This window comes from Anomaloglossus baeobatrachus, chromosome 1, assembly GCF_048569485.1.
Source record: "Anomaloglossus baeobatrachus isolate aAnoBae1 chromosome 1, aAnoBae1.hap1, whole genome shotgun sequence".
NCBI lineage: Eukaryota > Metazoa > Chordata > Amphibia > Anura > Aromobatidae > Anomaloglossus > Anomaloglossus baeobatrachus.
Genome location: NC_134353.1, coordinates 176,943,927 through 176,957,065, shown reverse-complemented (window position 1 = coordinate 176,957,065; position 13,139 = coordinate 176,943,927).

The following is a 13,139-nucleotide window of genomic DNA, read 5'->3' as shown; positions in this document are numbered from 1 at the left end:
AGCCTCACTTTCTATCCCTCCTAATGATCAAATGCAGCAAGGAATTCCCTGAGTTTGCTATAAAATTAGGATAGCTAAATGTGCATGAGGGTAGAATGCAGAGGTGCTTGAGATTGCTTGGCACAAGTGGCACAATAAAGGAGTCCAACAGCCAGTTCTATGATGCCACTAAATGGCAGTATTTTTTGCTATCATTATAGCTTATTAAAAACAGAGCAGGAGGGTGTCCTGCACAGGTGCTAGAAATAGCTTGGCACCAGAGGGGCACTAATGGAATACAACAGCCAGTTCTATGATGCCACTAAATGGCAGTATTTTTTGCTATCATTATAGCTTATTAAAAAGAGAGCAGGAGGGTGTCCTGCACAGGTGCTAGAAATAGCTAGGCACCAGTGGGGCACTAATGGAATACAACAGCCAGTTCTATGATGCCACTAAATGGCAGTATTTTTTGCTATCATTATAGCTTATTAAAAACAGAGCAGGAGGGTGTCCTGCACAGGTGCTAGAAATAGCTTGGCACCAGTGGGGCACTAATGGAATACAACAGCCAGTTCTATGATGCCACTAAATGGCAGTATTTTTTGCTATCATTATAGCTTATTAAAAACAGAGCAGGAGGGTGTCCTGCACAGGTGCTGCACATAGATTTGCACCAGTGGGGCACTAATGGAGTACAACAGCCACTTCTTGTATGCCACTAAGTTTACTCAATTTTTTGTATTATAATGTCTTAGTAAGTAACAATGAGTTTGAGTGTGCAATGCAGGCAGACGTGCTGCAAATATCTTTGCACTAGTGGGACTAGACAAAAGTCCAATAGCCACGTTTAGGATGCCACTAGGTACACTGAGTGTTTGCTAGTATAATGGCTTAGTTATGAGTTGGAGTGTGCAATGCAGGCAGACGTGCTGCAAATATCTTTGCACTAGTGGGACTAGACAAAAGTCCAATAGCCACGTTTAGGATGCCAATAGGTACACTGAGTGTTTGCTAGTATAATGGCTTAGTTATAATGAGTTGGAGTGTGCAATGCAGGCAGACGTGCTGCAAATGTCTTTGCACTAGTGGGACTAGACAAAAGTCCAATAGCCACGTTTAGGATGCCACTAGGTACACTGAGTGTTTGCTAGTATAATGGCTTAGTTATAATGAGTTGGAGTGTGCAATGCAGGCAGACGTGCTGCAAAAATCTTTGCACTAGTGTGACTAGACAAAAGTCCAATAGCCACGTTTAGGATGCCACTAGGTACACTGAGTGTTTGCTAGTATAATGGCTTAGTTATAATGAGTTGGAGTGTGCAGAGGACAGGAGGGTACAGTGCCAGGGTTGTGGGGCTCTGGGTAGAGGAAAGGAAGCCTGCCTTTCTATTCCCTCCTAATGGGGAAATGCAGCGACGAAATCCCTGACCTTAGCTACACAGACGCTGTCTCTGTTTTCAGGACCTGTCACCTATGGCTCTGATGCTGCCGGTACGAGCCCTTCAAAGGACTTATAGAAAGTGCTATCCCTAAGCTGTCCAGCGCTGTGTATGGAGCGCATACAGCAGTATCGGCGATAGGACAAAGGACGGAGCTGCGCCAGTGATGTCTGACACCAAGGACGCAGAAGGCAGATAATGGCGTGCTGGAGGAAAATGTCCGGTTTTATAATGCAGGGACATGTGACATGGACATCCTATTACACATGCCGTTGCTTCTCTGGCTAAAAGTCCACTTAGCTGTGTGTGTGTCTGGGATTGGCTGACATGCTGGCCCGCCCCACAAGATGCGCGCGCTTAGGGAAGGAAGACAAGGAAAAAAAAAAAATGGCGATCGCCATTATACAAACAGCAGTGATCTGAAGGCGCTGTTCACGCACACTATACACTGAAATTTCATAATAGTGTAAGTCACAGAGTGACTTACACTATTACAGCGGAAAGCCAGCTAGGAATTAACTGTTTTTTTGCTGCTAGATCCATTATCGAACGTTTCTAGAACTATCGAGCTTTTGCAAAAAGCTCGAGTTCTAGTTCGATCTAGAACAGGCCCCAAAATCACTCGAGCCTAGAACTGGAGAACCTCGAACCTAGAACCGCGCTCAACTCTAGTCACGAACACAAACTTTAATCACCCCCAAGTTATCAGCCATTTTAACTGACACCCACCAGGGCCACGGAGTCGGGCCCCGCCACCACTGACTACCCCCGGACTAGTCTGGCCCGGCACCGGGTGTCCCATAGCCCTGGGGTGGGCGAGTCAGTTGCAGGAACAGGTTTTGGTGAAGATGGAACAGGACTTAAATACTGTATTAATTACATAATGAATATGACATTCTGCCTTAACCTGTTAAATGCCGCTGTCAATTTCTGACAGTTGCATTTAAAGTTCATTGGAGCCTGTGACATTATCGCAGGGTGCCGATCAAAATGCCAGACTTGTGGTATTTCGGCCTCTGGAACAATACAAAAAAATAATAAGAAGCAATCAAGCCATTACATCAACCCCAATGTGATATCAATAAAAACATCAGCTCGGGGTGCAAATAACAAGCTCTCACACAGCACAATATCCCAAAAAATTGAAAATGTTATGGCTCTCAGAAAATGGCGACACAAGTGCCATTTTTTTTTAAACATCTGATTTTTTTTCACCACTTAAAATAAAAACTGTCATGTTTAGTTTTGCTGTAACTGTACTAGCCTAGAAATTCATATTGCAAGGTAATTTTTACAGTGAAATGAATACTGCAAAGAAATAATCGTGGAATTTTTCCCTGCTTTTCAGTACATCACATGGTAAAATGGATGGTGTCATTCAAAAGTACAATTCGTCCCACAAAAAAACTAACCCTTCATGGCTATATTAATGGAAAATTTAAAAAAAGTAATGGCTCTTGGAATAAGGGGAGGAAAAAAATAAAATTAAAAATCTCTAAGGGATTAAAAAAAAATAATGCTTGTCAATTATAAAATTATAATGGTACCCGTGCTGTATCCAATGTAACTGCCTATGTCCTACCATACAGACGTACTGTTCGCTGGGTGCTGTTTTCTTGATCCCATTGAAGGAGAAAAAGAAATTAATATTATCTACTGGTATCGCATTCAAGGGCTGTTCCATTCTTATAACACTACATTCCCATGTCCTCTCATCAATGTAACAATGGTATGTGCTATTGCAGAAAACCTTCAAGCTCACTTTAATAAATCATACCATACAAAGATTAAATGCTGTGTTTATTTTCACCTTATATGTAAGGTTGTTAAGCTCGTACTGATCTGGTGTGATTTCTTGAAATGAGAAATGCTACTTATAAAAAAAGAACATACGGGGCGGTGTAACATCATAAGCACAGAAGAGACCCTGCATTAGTAGGGAATATTCACCTATCCTCCCTCAATCTGTGGGATTAATGCAAACAACAAGCACCGACCTGCAACTGAAGCCCCTACACATGGCCAGGCACAGGCAGGTAAATAGGATCCTCAGGGACCTGGTTATTAATTTATCACTCTGTTATATTTATTTAAAAAAAGTGTCACGCTGTACAAAGGGCTAGTAAGACGTAGTACTAGGTGGCAGCAGGGTAGCGAAGGAGAGTCAGAGTAACACTGTAACAGAAAGGCAGTTGAAGTACAGCAGAGTAACTTCAGCAAGCAGTTCATAGGCGAACCACCAGGGGGCAATAGAATAGTCAAGCAGTCAGGGTCAAGCCAGGAAAGTCATGTCACTGCTAAGGGAGAATCAAAATCAAGTCGAAAGCTGGGAGATCAGGTATGCAGAGGAAAACACAAACAACTTACAGGAGTAGGAAGTAAGGGACTGGGACAGACAGACAAATGGGGAAGGGTACAGGTCAGAGCACTTTAACAAGGAGTCAGATCAAGCAGAAAATTTCATCAGAGCCAGTCACAGGCTGCAGAGCAAAACTATAACCAGCAAAGGAATGCGAGGGCAGAGACCAGATATAGTGTCTTCTGAAACCAGAACGAGGCTGATGGGAGTTAACCCCTGACATGACCAGGCCGGGTCTGATAAACTCTGGAGCAGGGAGTACCGGTCCTGGATCAAGAGAAAAAGACATGCAATTGTGAAAATACATAAATTTCTATTATTTATTTGTTACACACAAGTTTTGTTCATGGAACAACCCCTTTAAAGTCTTGTCAAAATAGAGTTGTATGTGAAATGTGAGATGTGAGTTAATGCTTTCTCTCGGTATCGTGTAACCAGGCTTCCTACAATATGGAATACTACTTACTGGACAAACTTTCCAATGGTTCCTATCACTTACGCTAACATCAAAATCTCTGTTGTACATCAACTGCATTTTAGGTTCCTGCTGACCATTAATTTTATTTTGAAAAGAAACTTTGATGCCTGACACAGGAGTGCTGTGTTATATTGTTTCATATCGTAGACAAGATGCAGTGTAACACAGTTATATGCAATAAGACATGACAGGCTGTGTTTTATTGAATCATTAAAATATGCCTCAGGTGTGTAGTAAGGCATCGTACTGAATGCTGAGTGACTTCAACCATTGGAGAACTGCTTAAATGACCCAATAAAATATACTCCAGAGAATTGTACAGCTCTTAACGTACACTGTATTAGTCATAAATAAAATAAAAGAGGCCCAACATTTGGGGGCCTTCAGATTTATACCCAGTGTAGTTCTTCCATCAGCCATCCATTTATGAATGTATGTACAATCTATCTTTGTACTTTTATTTCAACCATTGGCATTTCTACTCACAACTTGTGGATGTTTTATTCTAGCTGGGAGTATAAAAGTTCTAGCAGTTCCCATGTTTGTCTTTTTTATAGTCCTTTTTGAAAAGAATGTTTATTCAGAAATTTACCTAATGTTAAAAACAATGTTTTGTTTTGAAATATATTTAAAATACTTTTAGTAATATTTTTCTATTTTCCAATTTGACATTTAGAAAAAAAAACCCATGCCACCCATCTTTCATGTCTTTAGTAATTTCTATATATCTTTTTATCTAAGTTCATGTCTCCTTCCTTGTCCGTGCATATCTCACATCATTTGTTTTTTTAAAACAAATTTAACCCGTCTAATCCAACTGTGTAGCCTAAAGTTGGTGCATATTTTACTGATGTCTGCTGTCTATTTTACATATATTATCTGCAGGCAAAATCTCTTCTAAACTTAATCCAAATTCCTTTACTCCTAACTTTCAACTTTTAAGGTGAATTTCCACTGTGCGGTAATCAGGCTGTCAATTATGTGAAGAATGAGCAAAACGCCTGTTTCTTGGCTGAAATTATTTTTAAGCATGCTTAAAAATTATTCTTGATAGCATATCAGCCTGTGTAAACAGGAAATGTGCTGCTGTTAACAGTATTAGGATATAATGAAGTCTTAACAGTCCGTAGAATGAGAGTCAGCTGCGCTGCTGAAGACCTGTAGGAGCGAGAATGTGCACGAAACGGCCGTCGTCTATAGAAGGCCTGCACAAAGCTCCTCTCCCACATGTTTTAATCTGCACACCGGTTCAATAAAGAAGATTTTCTGGCTTATGTTGGACAGTGCCGTCTCTTCTGTTACCATGAATTATTCATCGGATGTTTTCTGTTTCTTACGACGAGCACCCCCTTGCCGGCTTCTCATGTGCAGTACCAGAGCGGACTTTCTCTTCTGTGAAACCTGTTCAGGTATTGCTTAGTAGTGCAAGACCCTTTCTCTTTTGTATATACCTCATTATGAGGTTTCCGGCAGGTTGTTCTTAGACCAAAGGGGTCACTAAGCTTAAGATGTCAGAGTGTCATTAGCAAATTACAACAGACATACAGAGAGACTGGAAGAGTTACAGCAAGGCATAGAAGTGGACGTAATTTGGTAACATCCACACTGATGACTTCTTCTAGTGAATATTGCTCAAAACTGGATGATGAATGCAACATATGTGGCACCCTGGACTAGCCAGGTCATCACAGGTAACACACAAACACCCCCACCCCCATTAGACAGTAATATTAGCCAAACACAAAACCCTTGTTGCCTCCCTCCAGGGTCTCATGTCAACACCAGGTGGGGCGGAGCCAAGCAGTTGGCCCCACCCACCGAGGAGTTCACAGGCCTGGAGGCGGGAAAAGTGTCAGTTAGTAGTTAGTCAGTGAGCAGTTAGTAGTTGGAGGTTGAAGTGTGAGGAGTAAATACGTGGGTGTCTGGGTTTGTGGCCCAGGCACTGACAGCAAGGTTGGCAGATGGTGGTGGCCATCTGCAGGAGTGGTGAAGCAACGTGGTACCGTAGGACCGGGGTCGGGCGTTGGCCCGCCGGTACCGACCGGGGAGCGAAGTGAAGCCAGCAAACACAGGCAGGGCCATCGGACCCCACCAGGCTTGGACCCGCCAACAATAGTCAAATCCGAGTGTGACCGGAACCCCAGGGGTTTCCTAACAACCAAAGACCTGATAGAAGGCAACCGGCCACACCGTGAAGGTATACAACTACTGCCTAAGGCTAGAAACCCAAGGGCCAGTGCCTGCAGGCAAACGGGCTCCTCCGGCATCCATACACCGGGGAGCGGACTACCGTTGGGGATCCATCGTAGTCAAACAGGTACATCAAGGTGCAGGGAAAGACAGCTGCCATCACCTGTCTGGGGAGAGAGACTGCAGCCGGCTGCGGGACCCGTCCATCCAGCCGTTTGGTTTACCAAAGACTTTGTGCATCTCTTACTGAGTGAGTACACCCGTGCCATCCGGCACCGTGCCGCGCTGTCCCTGCAACCCTGCACCTCGCCAACCCTGCCTCCCCGTCTCACCATCGGACCCCGGGACCACCGACCCCTACCCACGGAGGGGGAAAACAACATCCCAGCTGCTCCCTACCATCGCTCCCAGGATCCCCGTCGCAGGCAGCGGTGGTGCCCATCTTCACCACAACCCGTGGGTGGCGTCACGGACTAAATCCCCCAAACCAACCACCCCTTTCAGTCACGAGCGAGGAGCGCCGCTCGAGTCCCCGGATCCGGCCCATCGCTTGAGCCACCGAGCAGCCGCAGCAGCGCCGGACCCGAGCGTTAGCTAGCGACCAGCAGTGGCGGCGTCCTCCCCGCCCGCGACACATACTGTAACTCTAGGCAGATTAAGGGAGGTGAGAGGCACCCTTGTGTTACATTGTACCATTTGAAACCACTTATATCAGCGTGGTACGCATGCTAGATGACTTTCAAGGTTATCTGACCACACCACCATACACAGACGTCACTGTCTTTCTGGGCGAGGAACCAGTAGGCTTTAGTGCTGTTCACATATGAAGATTGATTCATGCTAAGTAGAAATGATAGCCACCAATGATGTTGGCGATGACAAGGGAGAGTTAGGAATTAGCCACTATTGTCATCAGATGAACCTTTGGTCGTGGTGGTGTTAGTGTGGACAGGGGTGTCTAGTCAATACAGATCTGCACTACACATTGTAAATGACATAGTGACAATCTCCTATTTCCTGAATAGCATCATTAATCCAGGCATTGTTCCTCTGCATGAACAACACAGGCGTAATTTCGTCTTTATGGACTGTAATGATTCAGCTCTCTGAAGTCAGATCATTATGAAACAGCTGCTGGAAAGTGGAGTGCCTCAAATGGAATGGCCTTCACTTTCTCCAGACTGGAATCCCATAAAAAACCTTTGGGCTCAGCTGAGTCATCGTATAGAGGCTCATAACTCTTTACCCCAGAACCTCAATGACTTGAGGGCCACCCTTCAAGAAGACTGGGATGCCATGCTTCAGCAGACAATACCTCAAATTTATGAGACAATGTTGTTAAGCTACATTGATGCTCAAGACCTCAAGACAACTTATTGAGAAACTGACTTTTTTAGGGGGTTTAAACCACCACTGATGTTGGGTTTCAATAAATTATTTGAGATGAGGAAATTACCATTGCATGCTGCAAATTAAATGCCATACACTCATGATAAAATTTCACTGTAACATGATTTTTTTTATATTTTCTATTTCACTCAAAAGCCAAATATCCTTAACATTTTGATTAGGGTCTGTAATCTGCATAAACTTACAATATTGTTAGCTTATTATTTAAAAATTGTTTAGATAATTTATAACTATAATAATTGTTGCATGGTTTTAGTTACATATTTTTAATGTATATATCCTATATACTTATCCATTGCTTTATACTGTTTTTTAGATGGCCCATTGAAATATGCAAAGTCTAACAAAAAAAGATGATAGTATTTGTCAGGGTGAATTAATTGTCATTAGTGATGGGCGAACTCCCCGATGTTCAGTGTTCAGGAGACTCGCCCGAATGTTTTGTAAAGTTCTAGTTCGGGTTCTGAGATGGGGTGGGGGAAGCTGTAAAATAAAGAATATCAATAATAAACGTTGTCATTATACTTACAGGTCCCGCGATGCCCCCTGCAGACTCTGTCTCCCGACTAGAGTTGAGCGTGGTTCGTGGTTCGTGGTTCTCCAGTTCGCGGCTCGAGTGATTTTGGGGGCTGTTCTAGATGGAACTAGAACTCGAGCTTTTTGCAAACGCTCGATAGTTCTAGATAAGTTCGAGAACGGTTCTAGCAGCAAAAAAAACAGCTAATTCCTAGCTGGCTTTCCGCTGTAATAGTGTAAGTCACTCTGTGACTCACACTATTATGACATTTCAGTGTATAGTGTGCGGGAACAGCGCATTCAGATCACTGCTGTATGTATAATGGCGATCGCCATTTTTATTTTTTTTTCCTTGTCTTCCTTCCCTAAGCGCGCACGTGTAGTGGGGAGGGCCAGCATGTCAGCCAATCCCAGACACACACACAGCTAAGTGGACTTTTAGCCAGAGAAGCAATGGCATGCGTGATAGGATGTCCATGTCACATGTCCCTGCATTATAAAAACGAGTATCTGCCTGTCCGGACGCCATTTTCTCTTCTGCGTCCTTGGTGTCAGACATCACTGGCGCAGCTCCTATCGCCGATACTGCTGTATACGCTCCATACACAGCACTGGACAGCTTAGGGATAGCACTTTCTATCAGTCCTTTTAAGGGCTTGTACCGGCAGGGTCAGAGCCATAGGTGACAGGTCCTGAAAACAGAGTTTAACAGCTACACAAGATGACAGCGTCTGTGTAGCTAAGGTCAGGGATTTCCTCGCTGCATTTCCCCATTAGGAGGGATAGAAAGGCAGGCTTCCTTTCCTCTACCCAGAGACCCACAACCCTGCCACTGTACCCTCCTGCCCTTTGCACACTAAAACTCATTGTTACTAAGCCATTATACTAGCAAACACTGAGTGAACCTAGTGGCATCCTAAACGTGGCTATTGGACTTCTATATAGTCCGAGTGGTGCAAAGATGTTTGCAGCACGTCTGCCTGCATTGCACACTCCAACTCATTATAACTAAGCCATTATACTAGCAAACACTGAGTGAACTTAGTGGCATCCTAAACGTGGCTGTTGGACTGCTGTATAGTCCCAGTAGTGCAAAGATATTTGCAGCACGTCTGCCTGCATTGCACACTCCAACTCATTATAACTAAGCCATTATACTAGCAAACACTGAGTGAACCTAGTGGCATCCTAAACGTGGCTATTGGACTTCTGTATAGTCCCACTAGTGCACAGATATTTGCAGCACGTCTGCCTGCATTGCACACTCCAACTCATTATAACTAAGCCATTATACTAGCAAACACTGAGTGAACTTAGTGGCATCCTAAACGTGGCTATTGGACTTCTGTATAGTCCCAATAGTGCAAAGATATTTGCAGAACGTCTGGCTGCATTGCACACTCCAACTCATTATAACTAAGCCATTATACTAGCAATTTATGCTGCCAGTTTAAGGGCCGTAGTTGCATTGTCAGGGATATTTATTCTTTATTATTCTGCTGTTAATAAAGCTAGACCACCGCTGCAATCTACACCACCTCAATTTTTACTACCACATTTTCAGTGCACAATCTTGTCGCAATCAACATGAGTGGCAAAATGACAGATGCTGGTGGAAAGGGGAAGAGGCGTGGTGGAAAAGGAAAAAAAGGGTTTGTCCGTGGGGAAGGTGGCAAAGCTCCATTATCATCTGCTGAAGATAGACCATCTACCTGCAAAAGTAAGATGTCTACTACTTACCATGGACAATCCGATGTGCTCCCTTTTTTACGGACACGAACAACAGGAACAAAAGGTAGATGATGGCCAAAAAAGGAAAATGCTTGAATGGATCTCAAGTGGTCCAACAAGTGCCCTCTCAGCCACTTCAAGTACCGCATCCAAAAAACACCAGTCCTCTGAGTTGTCATCCCAATCAAACTTGCTTTCTCCCAGCTCTGAAGTCTCCATCAGCCCTGCACAGTATGGTGGAACTGAGATGGCTGAGTCTGCAGAGCTGTTCAGTCACACTATAGCCTGGGAATCAGAGGTCTGCTCCCAAGCTACAGTGAGTACAGACCAGAAAATGGTCTGCAGTGATGCCCAGAACCTTTGTGACTCTGATTCAGGCCGTGAGGACCAAGTTTCTGAGCGTAATGTTGAGCCTTTGTCACAAACTGTAACACCTGTGGTTATAGACAATGAGGAACATACTGATGACGATGAGACGCAGATACCAGATTGGGATGACAACTTAAATTTTCGGTCAGGGCAAGAAGAGGCTCGGTCTGAAGGGGAGGGGAGTGCAAACACAACAATTGATGATGAAGTTCTAGATCCCACCTACTGTCAACCCCAAGTCAGGCACTCGAGGAGGTCAACAGAGGTGGTGGAGGAGGATGCAACCGACGACGAAGTTACCTTGCGCCTTCCTGGACAGAGTCGGAGCACTGGTAGCACGTCTACAACTGCATCATCAGCCACCACTCTGCCTCTGAGCACTAGTCGGGGGGGTTCAGCAGGTTGCATGCCCTCTAAGCCTTGCCTAGCCTGGTCCTTTTTTGACATAGAAAAAGATCGGCCAAATTATGTGATGTGTAAAATTTTTCGTGATTCTGTTAGTAGAGGTCAAAACCTCAGCAGTTTGACAACTTCTTCCATGAATCGTCACATGAATAAATATAGGTCCCGGTGGGAAGCTCACCATGCTGCAATGCGGCCTAGCGGAGCGAACCATCCATGGCCTGCCCCTTCCAGTGCATCCGCGCACTCTTCATCTTCTAGGACTGTGGGGACAGCTGTCACACCTGGTTTTCCACGGACAACTTCCACCACTGTAACCGCAACAGGCAGTTTGCTTAGTAGGACGTCAGTTGGTTTGGAAGGGGAAACAAGTGAGTGTGTACAGCTCTCTCAGACATCGATAGCACCAACGTTGGATGAAGGCAACATCATGTCTCCGCCTGCACTTTCCTCACAAAGATGCATTTTTCCAGGGACACCCTACTAAACACCGTCTACACACAGCAGCCAGATCTATGTCCCTCAGATGTGGTCAAATAAAAGGCCATTTCCTGCGACCCATGACAAAGCTAAGAGGTTGACTCTATCCCTCTGTAAGCTCTTGGCTACTGAAATGCTGCCTTTCCGCCTAGTGGACACACAGGATTTTAGAGACCTTATGTCTGTCGCTGTGCCCCAGTACCAGATGCCTAGTCGCCACTACTTCTCTAAGAAAGGTGTGCCCGCGCTACACCAGCATGTCGCACACAACATCACCGCTTCCTTGAGAAACTCTGTGTGAACGGGTGCATTTCACCACCGATACTTGGGCCAGTAAGCATGGACAGGGACGTTACATGTCGCTGACTGGGCACTGGGTAACTATGGTGATAGATGGTGAAGAGTCTGCTGCACAAGTCTTGCCGTCCCCACGACTTGTGTGTCAATCCTCTGTCTGTCCAAGTTCCACCACTGCTTCTGCCTCCTCCACCTCATCTGGGTCCTCCACCTCCGCCCCAAGCCTGCCTGGTCAGGCCACCAGCGTTCTCACTGCGCAGAAGGAATCACGCACGCCTCATTACTATGCTGGCTGCAGAGCGCAACGGCATCAGGCAGTCTTTAGCTTGACATGTCTTGGGAATAAGAGTCACACAGCTGAGGAGTTGTGGTCAGCTCTGCGGTCCGAGTTTAATAAATGTTTGTCTCCACTCAACCTGCAGCCTGGTAAGGCCGTGTGCGACAATGCTGCAAACCTGGGTGCGGCCCTTCGCCTGGGCAAGGTGACACACGTGCCTTGTATGGCTCACGTGTTGAACCTTGATGTCCAGCAATTCTTAACACACTATCCCAGCCTAGATGGCCTTCTGACCAGGGCACGAAAACTGTTTGCTCACTTCCGCCGTTTAACCGCCGCAGCTGAGCGACTTGCATCTCTCCAGAAGTCTTTCGGCCTGCCAAGTCATCGCCTGAAATGTGATGTGGCGACACGCTGGAATTCGACTCTCCACATGTTACAGCGACTGTGGCAGCACCGCCGAGCCCTGGTGCAATACGTCATGACGTATAGCCTGGGCCAACGAGATGCAGAGGTGGGGCAGATCACCCTGATAGAGTGGTCTCAGATCAAGGACCTATGCACCCTTCTGCACAGTTTCGACATGGCGACGAATATGTTTAGCGCTGACAATGCCATTATCAGCATGACAATTCCAGTCATTTACATGCTGGAGCACACGCTAAACACTATTCGGAGTCAGGGGGTGGGACAACAGGAAGGGGAGGAACTACAGAAGGATTCATATGCGCAAGGGACAACAACATCACCAAGGTCCAGACGTTCATCATCACCAACGCAGCAGGCATGGGACCATGGGGGACAGGGATCAACAAGGGCGCATAGTAGCAGGCGAAATGTTGAGGAAGGTGCAGGAGAACATGAAGAAATGGAGGACGAACTGTCCATGGACATGGAAAACTCAGCAGATGAGGGAGACCTTGGTCAAATTTCAGTTGAAAGAGGTTGGGGGGAGATGTCAGAGGAAGAAAGAACGGGTAGCACCTCTATGCCACAAACACAGCGTGGACTTGGTCCGCATGGCTGCGCAAGACACATGAGTGCCTTCTTGTTGCACTACCTCCAACATGACCCTCGTATTGTCCAAATTAGAAGTGATGATGACTACTGGATTTCCACACTATTAGATCCCCGGTACAAGTCCAAATTTTGTGACATAATTCCAGCCATAGAAAGGGACGCACGTATGCAGGAGTATCAGCAGAAGCT